Source organism: Rana temporaria, chromosome 2, assembly GCF_905171775.1.
Source record: "Rana temporaria chromosome 2, aRanTem1.1, whole genome shotgun sequence".
In the NCBI taxonomy this organism is placed as follows: domain Eukaryota; kingdom Metazoa; phylum Chordata; class Amphibia; order Anura; family Ranidae; genus Rana; species Rana temporaria.
In genome coordinates, this window is record NC_053490.1 from 18,305,029 (window position 1) to 18,317,660 (window position 12,632).

The window sequence follows — 12,632 nt, forward strand, 5'->3', positions numbered from 1 at the left end:
GGAGCTGCTGGTTTGTTTTGGGTGGCATGTTACCTCTATTTCCTCGCCGTCTAGGGCAGGGGTCTCCAAACTTTTGAAACAAAGGGCCAGTTTACGGTCCCTCAGACATTAGGGGGGCCGGACTGTGATCACTGGGCGTAGAACAGGTCCTGATGTCAGTGGGGAAAAAACAATGCCCTTTCTTTGGTGTCAGTGGAAGCAATTGTGCCCCTTTGTTGATTGGGAGGAATAAAGCTCCATCATTGGCGTCATAGGAAAAAATTGGGCTCCATCATTGGTGTCATTGTGCCCTATTGTTGGTGCCAATGGTAGAAATTGGGCCCCATCTTGGTGTTATTGGGAGGGATTATGCCCCACAGTTCGTATCAGTGGATGAAATGGTGCCCCAAGAGCCAGATAAATCTGGCCCCCGGGCCGCAGTTTGGAGACCACTGGTCTAGGGTATCAGATGAGAGTTGAGAAAAAGTTCAATGTCCCCACTTTGCACTTCTTTTTCTTTGATTTATTTGCTGAACTTGGTAAAAGAATAAAATAAGTAGTTGAAGAGGTGGAACCGTTTTTACAACCGTTTTTCGGGTTGTAAAAAATGAAATTTTTGGTCCAGAAAAAACAACGTAAAATTTGAGCATGTTCTAAATTTTTAATGCCCATTTTTTACATCGTGAAAAATGCCCTGGAGCCAACACACGATCGTTTTTAATGACATAAAAAAAAAACTTATTTTTTTACAACCCGAAAAACGGTCGCGTGTACGCGGCATAATGGGTAATAGGTTCAGGTGCATAAGTTCAATCCAGAAACACTTCTGCTTCCAGCAACACAGTTTTCGTCGCCACTCTAACCAGAGTGGGTTTTGCGCACCCGGATAGGTTTCTCTCACTGGCCTCGCAGCCGTGATGGCGCACGGGGTCTCTGCCACAGACCTTCCCACACGTGGAGGTATTTTCGGTCCCAGATCCTCATAGCACGGGATTCAGCACCTAGATCTCTCCAGATTAACTTCTTATGAACTTAGAACTGGCGATCATCATTCAGCCTTTCAGTAATGGTGCGTCCTTCGATGAAGTTCAAGGCCTCTCCTGAGATACCAGCCCCGTGCTCGGTGCTCTCTAAGTTAGGTTCTCCAACGAGTGGCTTCCCCCCTCCAGGACGTGGCTTCCTCCCTTAACCACTTCCGGACCGCCGCATGTACATTTACGTCGGCAGAATGGCACGGACAGGCACATTGGCGTACCTGTACGTCCCTGCCTAGACCGTGGGTCGGGGGTCCGAACGGGAATCCCCCCCCCCGTACATGCGGCGGTTCCCGGGAGGAGCGATCCGGGACGAGGGCGCGACTATTCGTTTCTAGCCGCCCCCTCGCGATCGCTCCCCGGAGCTGAAGAACGGGGAGAGCCGTATGTAAACACGGCTTCCCCGTGCTTCACTGTGGCGGCTGCATCGATCGAGTGATCCCTTTTATAGGGAGACTCGATCGATGACGTCAGACTTACAGCCACACCCCCCTACAGTTGTAAACACACACTAGGTGAACCCTAACTCCTACAGCGCCCCCTGTGGTTAACTCCCAAACTGCAACTGTCATTTTCACAATAAACAATGTAATTTAAATGCATTTTTTGCTGTGAAAATTACAATGGTCCTAAAAATGTGTCAAAATTGTCCGAAGTGTCCGCCATAATGCCGCAGTCACAAAACAAAATCGCTGATCGCCGCCAATAGTAGTAAAAAAAAACAAAAAAACTATCCCCTATTTTGTAAACGCTATAAATTTTGCGCAAACCAATCGATAAACGCTTATTGCGATTTTTTTTACCAAAAATAGGTAGAAGAATACGTATCGGCCTAAACTGAAGAAAAAAATAAAATGTTATATATGTTTTTGGGGGATATTTATTATAGCAAAAAGTAAAAAATATTGCATTTTTTTCAAAATTGTCGCTCTATTTTTGTTTATAGCGCAAAAAATAAAAACCGCAGAGGTGATCAAATATCACCAAAAGAAATCTCTATTTGTGGAGAAAGAAGGACGCCAATTTTGTTTGGGAGCCACGTCGCACGACCGCGCAATTGTCTGTTAAAGCGACGCAGTGCCGAATTGTAAAAACCCCTTGGGTCATTTAGCAGCATATTGGTCCGGTCCTTAAGTGGTTAAGTACTCCTCCCCAGCATGCACAGCGGGACGATCAACCTCCACTGATTGGCTGCCGAGGGGGAACACCCAAAGCACCTTGACCTGACTCCTGCCACCTTTGGCCTGGGGTGGTAACGGCACCCCAGACAAACAACAGTGGTCACTCACAGTACAGCCATGGCTGAAACAGAGGCCCAAATTTGTAAAGATCACAAAAGTCTGAGCCAACTAACTCTCAGACTACCCTCTAAATTTAAAGCAGCGCCAGCTCAAAAGGAGCAGGCCGCTACAGATAACATACATATACAGTGGAACCTTGGATTACGAGAATAATCCGTTCCAGGAGAATGCTCGTAATCCAAAGTACTCGCATATCAAAGCGAGTTTTCCCATTGAAGTCAATGGAAACAAAAATAATTTGTTCCGCATTGACTTCAATGGCATGCAATACTGCGTGCGGCCAGAGGCGGGGGAGGCACCAGAGAGGCTTGTAAACACTTGGAAAAGGCAGAGGACACCTCGGCTGAACTCGGAAAACCTTGGAAAGGCTCAGGAACTGAGTATTTTCGCGATTTTCCGAAGCATTTCTGAACGGCACCGCTTGGGTCTGCTCGGCTCCGGCGCCCCCCACCTCAGTCCAAACGCGGAATTGCACACCGCTTTGGCGTGAATCCTGCTCGTTTTATGTGACAACAATCGCAAACCGATTCAGGTTTTTTTAAAAATACAGTGCTCGTATTGCGAAATGCTCGTTAACCGCGTTACTCGTAATCCGAGGTTCCACTGTTCTGCACTTAGATCACGCCCTCTGGTGTGTCTTTAAAGCAGAACTTCAGTAATTTTTTCAACTTAACATCTATTAAATCTTCTGCCCTTGTTGTTTTAACTTTGGATAGTAAAATTTTTTTTTTGTTCTGCCAGTAAATACGTTATACAGCCCACTTCCTGTTTCTTGTCTGGTAAAAAGCCTAGGCTTATGACATCATGCACAATTCTCGTTCTTGTGAGAGTTTGCCAGGAAGGGTGGGGGGGGGAGTCATAAGAGGGCCAATGAGAGCTGCAGGACTGGAAGTGTGCCTCTGTGCGTTTCTGTAAATCCAGGAAGTAAACAGGCAGCAGCTTCAGCTGCCCACAGTTTGGATGCCACCAGACTTAGTGAAGGAAGATTTCTGCAGCATATTTGGCAAGTGCAGAATCACAGTACAGTGGAACCTTGGTTTACGAGTAACGCGGTTAACAATCGTTTTGAATAACGAGTACCTTTTTTTACAAATTCTGACATGGTTTGCGTGTGTTGTCTCGCAAAACGAGCAGAATTCAAGCTAGTGGGGTGTGCAGTACCGCAATCGGGCAGAGGTGCGGGGGGCGCCGCTGACACTCTGAACGGTTCGGAGCCGTTCGGAATTTTTTTAACCTTCCCGAGGGTTTCCGAGATCAGCCAAGCCGGCCCCCGAGTATTCCCGAGGCTCTCTGGCGCCCCCCACCTCTGGCCATATGTGGAATTGCATGACATAGAAGTCAATGCGGAACAAATTATTTTCGTTTTCATTGACTTCTATGGGGAAACTCGCATTGATATGCAAGTGCTTTGGATTACAAGCGTTCTCCTGGAATGGATTATGCTTGTAAAACAAGGTTCCACTGTATATATAAAATAATATACAAAGTGGTTGAAGAGAAGCTTCAGAATGGCAAAGATGTTTAGCAAATTATGTGAGCAGACTGCAGTTCCTCTTTAAGCATAAATATCCCAGCAAAGGGCTAGATTCATAAAGGAGTTACGTCGGCGTATCTCCAGATACGCCGGCGTAACTCCGAGTGCGGGCCGTCGCCTCAATGTTGCCTAGATACGACCGGCGTAAGTCTCCTACTCCGTCGTATCTTAGGGTGCATATTTACGCTGACCGCTAGGGGCGCTTCCGTAGATTTCCACGTAGAATATGCAAATGAGATAGATACGCCGATTCAGAAATGTACGTCCGCCCGGCGCATTGATTTATGTCGTTTACGTAAGGCTTTTTCCGGCGTAAAGTTACCCCTGCTAAATGAGGCGTAGCCAATGTTAAGTATGGACGTCGGGCCAGCGTCAAATTTTACGTCGTTTGCGTAAGTCGTACGCAAATAGGGCTGTGCGTAAGTTACGTTCACGTCTAAAGCAATGACTATTTGCGGCGTAATTTGGAGCATGCGCACTGGGATACTTTCACGGACGGCGCATGCGCCGTTCGTTAGTAACGTCAATTACGTGGGGTCACGATTATTTAGCAAACAACACGCCCCCTACCAGCCTATTTTGAATTACGCGGGCTTACGCCGGCCCATATACGATACGCCTCCGTAACTTCGGGCGCAAGTTCTTTCTGAATACGGGACTCTCAAAGTTACGGCGGCGTAGCGTATTTGAGATACGCTACGCCCGCCTAAAGATAGGCATTTGTTTCTGAATCTAGCCCAAAGTGACCAGAGGCAACCAGAGAAGATGTAGCTCTTCGGGCTTCCTCCAGGTAAGTGATGAGAAGCTTAGCATTTTGTAGAACGGGGGGATCAGGGGACACAAGACAAGATACAGATGATTGTGTCTCCCCCAGGTCAGTGATGAGAATCTTGTCTATGAAAGGGATACGTTTAGCATAAATATCACAGAAAAGTGACCAGAGGCCACCAGAGAAGATACAGATCTCTGGGCTTCCTCCAGGTAAGTGATGAGAATTGTGTCCATAAATGGGACAAGCTTAGCATTTGGTAGAAAAGAGATCAGAGGCCACCATAGAAGATACAGATCACTGTGTCTCCTGTGAGGAGAATCATGTCCACAGGGATTCCATCAGGAATTATGGGGCCCCATACACAGCTTTAGTCATGGGCCCCCTTTTTTTTTTTAAAGGGGGTTGCCATCTGGGCCCCTGCTGGCCGGGGCCCGCTACAACAGGGCCAGTTGTACTGGCTTATCAGCGGCCCTGCATGTCCATGAAAGGGACAAGCCAAGCATAAAGACTGCCTCATAGTGACCAGGGTCAACCAGACAAGATACAGACCACTTCAAGGTAAGTAATGAGCAGTGTGTCAGTGATTGTATTCCCCTATATACACTGGAATTCCCCGTACACACGACCAGTTTTCCTGTCGGGAAAACTGCCATGACAGCTTTTGGCTGGGAAAACTGCCATGACAGCTTTTGGCTGGGAAAACTGCCACGGAGCATACACACAGCCAGTACTGTAGCTGATGACTTTTAATATGAGGACACTTACCTGTCTAGCAGTGCCGGCTCAAGACATTGTGCTGCCTGGTACCAAGAATGAAATGCTGCCCCCCCCAAAAAAAATTTTTTACGCCCACCAAAATGCCCAAACATCCATTATTTTATATCATGATAACTAAAGTGGACTTATCATGGCTCTATACATGTATATATATGACCTGGTATGGCTTTATTCATGCAATTAACCCCACAGTGGAGCAGAGAGCGGAACGGGAGGAGCGGTCGGGCGGCAATTAGCCCCACAGTGGAGTGGAGAGCGGAGCTGGCGGAATGGGATGGCGTGCGGGCGGCAATTTGCTGCCCCCCTGAAAGTGCTGCCTGGTACAATGGTACCACCGGGTCCCATGGTAGGGCCGGCCCTGCTGTCTAGATTACCTGTCTAGGGATGTCAGCACCACAGCTAGGGTGCCCACGTGTCCCGGATTGCCTGGGACTGTCCCGCAATTGACATGTCTGTCCCTGTTCCCGGGCACCTTCATTCTGGGACAATACAATGTCCCGGAATAAAATACAGGACACAGCCACCCCCTACTAACTAATAACTACATTTCCGGAACTGGTTGCTAGGGCCAGCGCTGCCTGGCATCTTGCAACCAGTGACAATTTACTCTCAGACAGTGAGACCTGGAGCCTAGTTCAGCACGGCTGTCCCCACCCACCTCCTCCTTCTCCGGAACCCAGCGGCAAGCATCAGGGACTGGTGTGATCTTCACTCTCCAGATAGTGACTCCACTCCTTTCCTTCTACGCACGTGGGTCATGCAGAGGGAGTGACAGCAGCACTGCGCCTTTTGGCAGGCTATGGGTGGCAAGCGGCACTGCATCTGGTGGCAAGTGGCACATTCACCTGACAAATAACCCGCCGCCAAATTCCCCATCAACCCCGAGACTACAATAATCCCCCGCCCCCCCCCCTCGTCTTTTTTGGGGGGAGGTGAGAGAGGGGGTGTGTCCCTGAATGGCAGTTTGGAAATGTGGTCACCCTAACCACAGCTGATTTTCCGATCGGCTTTCGGGTGTGTGCTGCCGCCATTCATGGTAAGGGAGAAGATCATTGAAGCCTTTTGGCTTCCCTACTGCGCATGAGCAAAGCGCGCTGCGCTTTCTAACTGGCCCAGTGGCGGAGGAAGGAAGAGGGGGCCAAACTTCTGAGGGACCTTACTGCATCTTGCCACAGCCAGATCTCCCAAAAGTGGGGACAAGTACCGAAAGGTGCCAAATGTGGCACCGGAGAGGGGGAGGAAGCAAACAAGCGGAGCTTCCACTTTTAAATGGAACTTTGCTTTAAGTGCAGAGGAGGGGTTTGGGGTCTTATAGACCCCAGATCTCCCCATAAAGAGTACCTGTCACTGCCTATTGCCATCACAAAGATATTTACAGTCCTAGTGACAGCAATAAAAGTGATAAAAAAAAATTAGCGCAACAATGTAAAAATAAAATAAATGAATAATGAAAGGAAAAGAAAAGAGCCCCCGTCTTCCAATGCTTCCATTCTCCTAAAAAAAAAATTGCATTTTAAAAACCGCTGCACAAATACCGTGTGACATGAAAAATTGCAAAACCTACCAATTTATTCTCTAGGGCCTCTGCTTTAAAATAGTATATGTTTGGGGGGTTCTAAGTAATTTTCTAGCAAAAAATACTGATTGTTAACTGTGAACAAAAAGTGCCAGAAAAGGCCCGGAATGGAGGTGGTTAAAGCAAATAAAAATAAAGTCTGCGCTCGGTTTACTTAGGTAAGAACAGCCCACAGTGATGGTATTCAGATACTGAGTGCTTAAAAACAGGAAACCACTGAGAGGTTGCAGATGCATATAGCGTGACCTCCCACCACAGTTCTCACAGGTATGACTCACCAGAGCTATTGCCCCCCAAAAATTAGGTCATTATGTCCTTATGTTGTTTATCTTCAGAAGATAGGGCAGGAAGCCCCTCGACTTGTCCAGCTATCAGGTCCACCTAGCAGGATCGTGCTTACTCCAGGAAGCCCCTCGGCTTTTCCAGCTACCAGGTCCACCTAGCAGGATCGTGCTTACTCCAGAAAGCCCCTCGGCTTTTCCAGCTACCAGGTCCACCTAGCATGATCGTGCTTACTCCAGGAAGCCCCTCGGCTTTTCCAGCTATCAGGTCCACCTAGCAGGATCGCGCTTAGTCCAGGAAGCCCCTCGGCTTTTCCAGCTATCAGGTCCACCTAGCAGGATCGTGCTTACTCCAGGAAGCCTCTCGGCTTTTCCAGCTATCAGGTCCACCTAGCAGGATCGTGCTTACTCCAGGAAGCCCCTCGGCTTTTCCAGCTATCAGGTCCACCTAGCAGGATCGTGCTTACTCCAGGAAGCCCCTCGGCTTTTCCAGCTATCAGGTCCACCTAGCAGGATTGCGCTTACTCCAGGAAGCCCCTTGGCTTTCCAGCTATCAGGTCCACCTAGCAGGATCGCTCTTACTCCAGGAAGCCCCTCAACTTGTCCAGCTATCAGGTCCACCTAGCAAGATCGCTCTTACTCCAGGAAGCCCCTCGGCTTGTCCAGGTATCAGGTCCACCTAGCAGGATCGCTCTTACTCCAGGAAGCCCCTCGGCTTGTCCAGCTATTAGGTCCACCTAGCAGGGTCGTGCTTACTCCAGGAAGTTCCTTTGGCTTGTCCATCTGACAGGTCCACCTAGCAGGATCGCGCTTACTCCAGGAAGCCCCTCGGCTTTTCCAGCTATCAGGTCCACCTAGCAGGATCGCTCTTACTCCAGGAAGCCCCTCGGCTTTTCCAGCTATCAGGTCCACCTAGCAAGATCGCGCTTACTCCAGGAAGCCCCTCGGCTTGTCCAGCTATCAGGTCCACCTAGCAGGATCGTGCTTACTCCAGGAAGTCCCTTTGGCTTGTCCATCTGACAGGTCCCCCTAGCAGGATCGCGCTTACTCCAGGAAGCCCCCTCAGCTTGTCCAGATATCAGGTCCACCTAGCAAGATCACACTTACTCCAGAAAGCCCCTCAGATTGTCCAATTGACAGATCCATGTAGCAGGATTGTGCTTACTCCAGGAAGCCCCTCGGATTGTCCATCTGACAGGTGCATCCAGCAGGATCGTGCTTACTCCAGGAAGCACCTTTGGCTTGTCCAGTTATCAGGTCCACCTAGCAGGATCGTGCTTACTCCAGGAAGCCCCCTCAGCTTGTCCAGCTATCAGGTCCACCTAGCAGGATTGTGCTTACTCCAGGAAGCCCCTCGGATTGTCCATCTGACAGGTGCATCCAGCAGGATCGTGCTTACTCCAGGAAGCACCTTTGGCTTGTCCAGTAATCAGGTCCACCTAGCAGGATCACGTTTACTCCAGGAAGCCCCTCGGATGCAGCAGAAAACACCAGTAGTATCATCTTAAAGGAGAAAAGTGCTGTATGGTGCAATCAGGGACGGAGCTAGCCTAACTGATCTGCGGGTGCAGTAAAAAAGTCACAGGGGGGGCATAATGTCAACTCTGTGAGCCAATCTGTCATGACCCAGAAGTAATGTGCAGAGCAAAAAAGTGTTTCGTTTCGATTTGGTATTTACATAAATTTATTTAGTTAAATTATATTCATTTGTTTAATTCGTTTTCAGAATTTGTTTAGTTTTTTCGATTCAAATTCCATTCAAATTAATTTTTTTCAAAATTCGAATTTTGGAAAATGGTTATATTCTTTCTATTCTATTGTCCTTTTCTATTTTATTATTTTATTTTCTGTTCTTTTATTTTCTATTACATTCAAATTTATTCTATTCGAAATTCTAATTTATTCTAGTCGAATTTCAGAAAACGGTTATTTTGTAAAAAATCTTTCTATTCTATTCAAAATTAGAATTTTAGAAGATGGTTATATTCTTTCTATTCTATTTATTTTTTCTATTCTATTCTATTATTTTCTATTCTAGTCTATGTTATTCTTTTATTTTCTATTCTATTCTGATCTATTCTATTATATTATATTCAAATTCATTCTATTAGAATTTTGGGAAATGGTTATATTCTTTCTATTCTTTTTTTTTATTTTATTCTTTTCTATTCCATTTGAATTTATTCTGAAAGGAAGAAGGTCACCGTATTTATCGACGTTTAACGCGCACCCCAATTTTAAGATGGAATTTTCTGGAAAAACTAATACTATCATTTATTTTGCAATCAAGCCTGGTCTAGAAGAATACAAGAGAATGAGTAAGAGATTAATAGGTAGATTCAGTAAGAGTTAGGCCGACTTATCAGTAGATAAGCCGACCTAACTCAGAATCTACGCCGACTTATGTTTAAGCGTATGCTCAAACAGAGATACGCTTAAACATATCTAAGATACGACGGCTTGCGCCGTCCTATCTTAGATTGCAATATTTTGGATCGCCGCTAGGTGGCGCTTCCATTGCGGTCGGCGTAGAATATGTAAATGAGGAGATACGCCGATTCATGAACGTACGCCCGGCCGACGCAGTACTTTTACGCCGTTTACGTAAGAGAAAGGCCGCGTAAAGTTAGAGCTAGGCCCTATTGGAATAGTAATGTCAAGTATGGCCGCCGTTCCCGCGTCGAAATTCGAATTTTTTACGTCGTTTGCGTAAGTCGTCCATGTATCGGGATTTACGTCGTTTACGTCCACGTCAAAATCAATAGGCCCGTGCGGCGTACTTAGCCGCAATGCACACTGGGAAATGTAGGCGCCCGGCGCATGCGCAGTAAAAGAGACGTAAAAAACGTGAGGTCAAGCGCCATTAACATAAAACACGCCCCCCTCAAACACATTTGAATTAGGCGCCCTTACGCCCGCCGATTCAGGCTACGCCGACGTAACTTAGCAGGCAAGTACATTGTGAATCATGTACTTGCCTCGCTATCTTACGGCGGCGTAGCTTAAATTCCTTAAGCTACGCCGCCGCAAAGTTACGCCAACGTACCTGAATCTACCTATAAGAGTATGAGAATAGGTTCCATGCAAGGCAGTCCAAAATGCATGGCAGAGCAAAGGATGACCTTGTTTGTGAGTCAATTGAGGCAGATATGCAGACAGAGTAGGTTGTGGAGGAACCTACAGCAGAATGTGTTTCATCTGTCTCATGTTACAAGTTGTTTGGGTACAGCTTAGTTAAGTAAAGGTAAAAGGATTTTTAAGGCTGTGGATGTCGAGCAGTCTGCTGCTCTGCTCGACATCAACAGCCTTAAAAAAAAAAAAGAAGTGAGCCTCCTGGGACTGTCCATTGCCACCAATATGTTTTTCCCTTGCATGATCTCATGACGGGCTTGATTACCACATGCGTCCATCCATGAGTCTTCTCTACATGGTTTGTTTCACCATTGGATCAACTCGGCTCCTGATGATCGAAGGTTTGCACATAAAAAGGTGTTCCCATTGATCTTGTTGCTGCTCTGGAGTTCGTGCATGTCTGTTTGACACACCGTCGCTGACGAGTGTGTCCACGCCAGTTGGTAAGAGTACCCCACCTTATTTTTATCTTTTGGATATTACTGTGGATCGTTGCTGAGACCTCCATTGGCTGTACGAGTTATTTGATTCCTGTATTTGAGAAAGAACTACCCCATAGGATTTTGGTATCCAGTGTCTCTCTACGGAACTTTTTTCACTTTCATCATTGGACTTTAGATTTATTTCACATGCATTTGTTTATATTTTTATATTTATATATGTTTTGCTGGACTTACATATCCACTACCACTTGGGTTTGTTTTGCCATTATATGGCCAATTGCACCTTTTTAGGCCTTTGGACACATTTATAAGTGTGTTATATATATGCAACCATCTCTGTGTGTGTTTTCATATATCACCCATACTGAAACCTCTCCAGTGGTTCTCTATGGTACTACATCCAATTTATATATATCATCATTCTATGGTATTCTTTTGAGTAGCGGAGTTTGATGATATTTATCACAGGATTCCTTTCATGGAATATACGTTCCTGATTTTTTCACTATACATTGTCTGATTGGTTTCAGATAATACTTAGCGCTGCACTTTTTCTTTTGTTACTTTTGCATACAACACTGTCCGTTGTTAGTGCTGGCTGCTATATATGTTTTTTTCCTACAGGTTTAGCGCAACTTTTTCTTTTAAGTTTTTTTATAAAATAAACCCTGGCCACTTGGGGCATCTGCCTTCCACACAGGAACTTATCTATGGGGTCTGGCACAGCCTAGTGCTGGGCAGACACTGCTGGTCATACAGCAGAAAAACAATAGTCTTTTGATTTTTATCACACAGAAAAATCAATTTCCTCCTCACCTCCTCAGAAGACTTTCAGCTACTGCTCTCTTTCACTCAGAAAGCCTCAGGATGCAGCAAATCAGTGGTAATCCTCTGGATTACTTATAGAGGCCTTAATTGCCTCATTCCGAACAGCTGAAGTCTTCCAACGCCCTTAGACCTTTTCGGGCTACATTTGCACCTGACGCCTAATAACAATTGGTGTATTGTCTAAACAAGGCAGAAATGTATGTCCCGTCTGTGACAACACCCACAGATTTACATGTCACAATGGTTATATTATTTCTATTTTATTCTATTCTATTGTATTTTGTATTCTATTCTATTCCTTTTTTTTCTATTCTATTTTATTCTGTTCTTTCATTTTATTTTTTATATATAAACTGACTCTGTACTGTTTGGACATGGATACTTTCGGTATTGATTAGGCATGCTTTATTATCTATATGTATGTAACTGATTTCATTTATTATTATATGATGTTCTGCGTGTGTTATCTTCAAACCAATAATAGCCTGATCACCCTTACGGAGTAGGATGGATCCAGCTCAAGACTTATGAGCCTCTATATAAGGCTATTCATCTTAACGGACTGGATATACTTTCCAGCCGTATAGGAATTGCTATGTGTTATCTACACCTGTAATCCCATTTATGTAGCTGCATCTCCCTCCCGGTCTTTCCCTCTTGGTACATCTATTTATGTTTTTTTTCACACAATACTTTTTCCATTAATTTCTATGCCTACCACCTTGTTATTTATCTTTATATAGACATTCAGGTCTCAATCTTCTCACTTGCTATGGCACCCTGTTACTAATTATTGCACCACCCCGTCTCAATTTATGGGACTTTTATTATCCACACAGCTATCTTTTCACTCCTTTCCTTTTTTCTGGTATGTCCTCCCTTTATTCCACACTCATTTCTTCACGTCACTCATTGCTTTGCATGCAATTGCAGCATCCTCTAGCACCTTGTTTTAATTCATTTTAATATGAACTT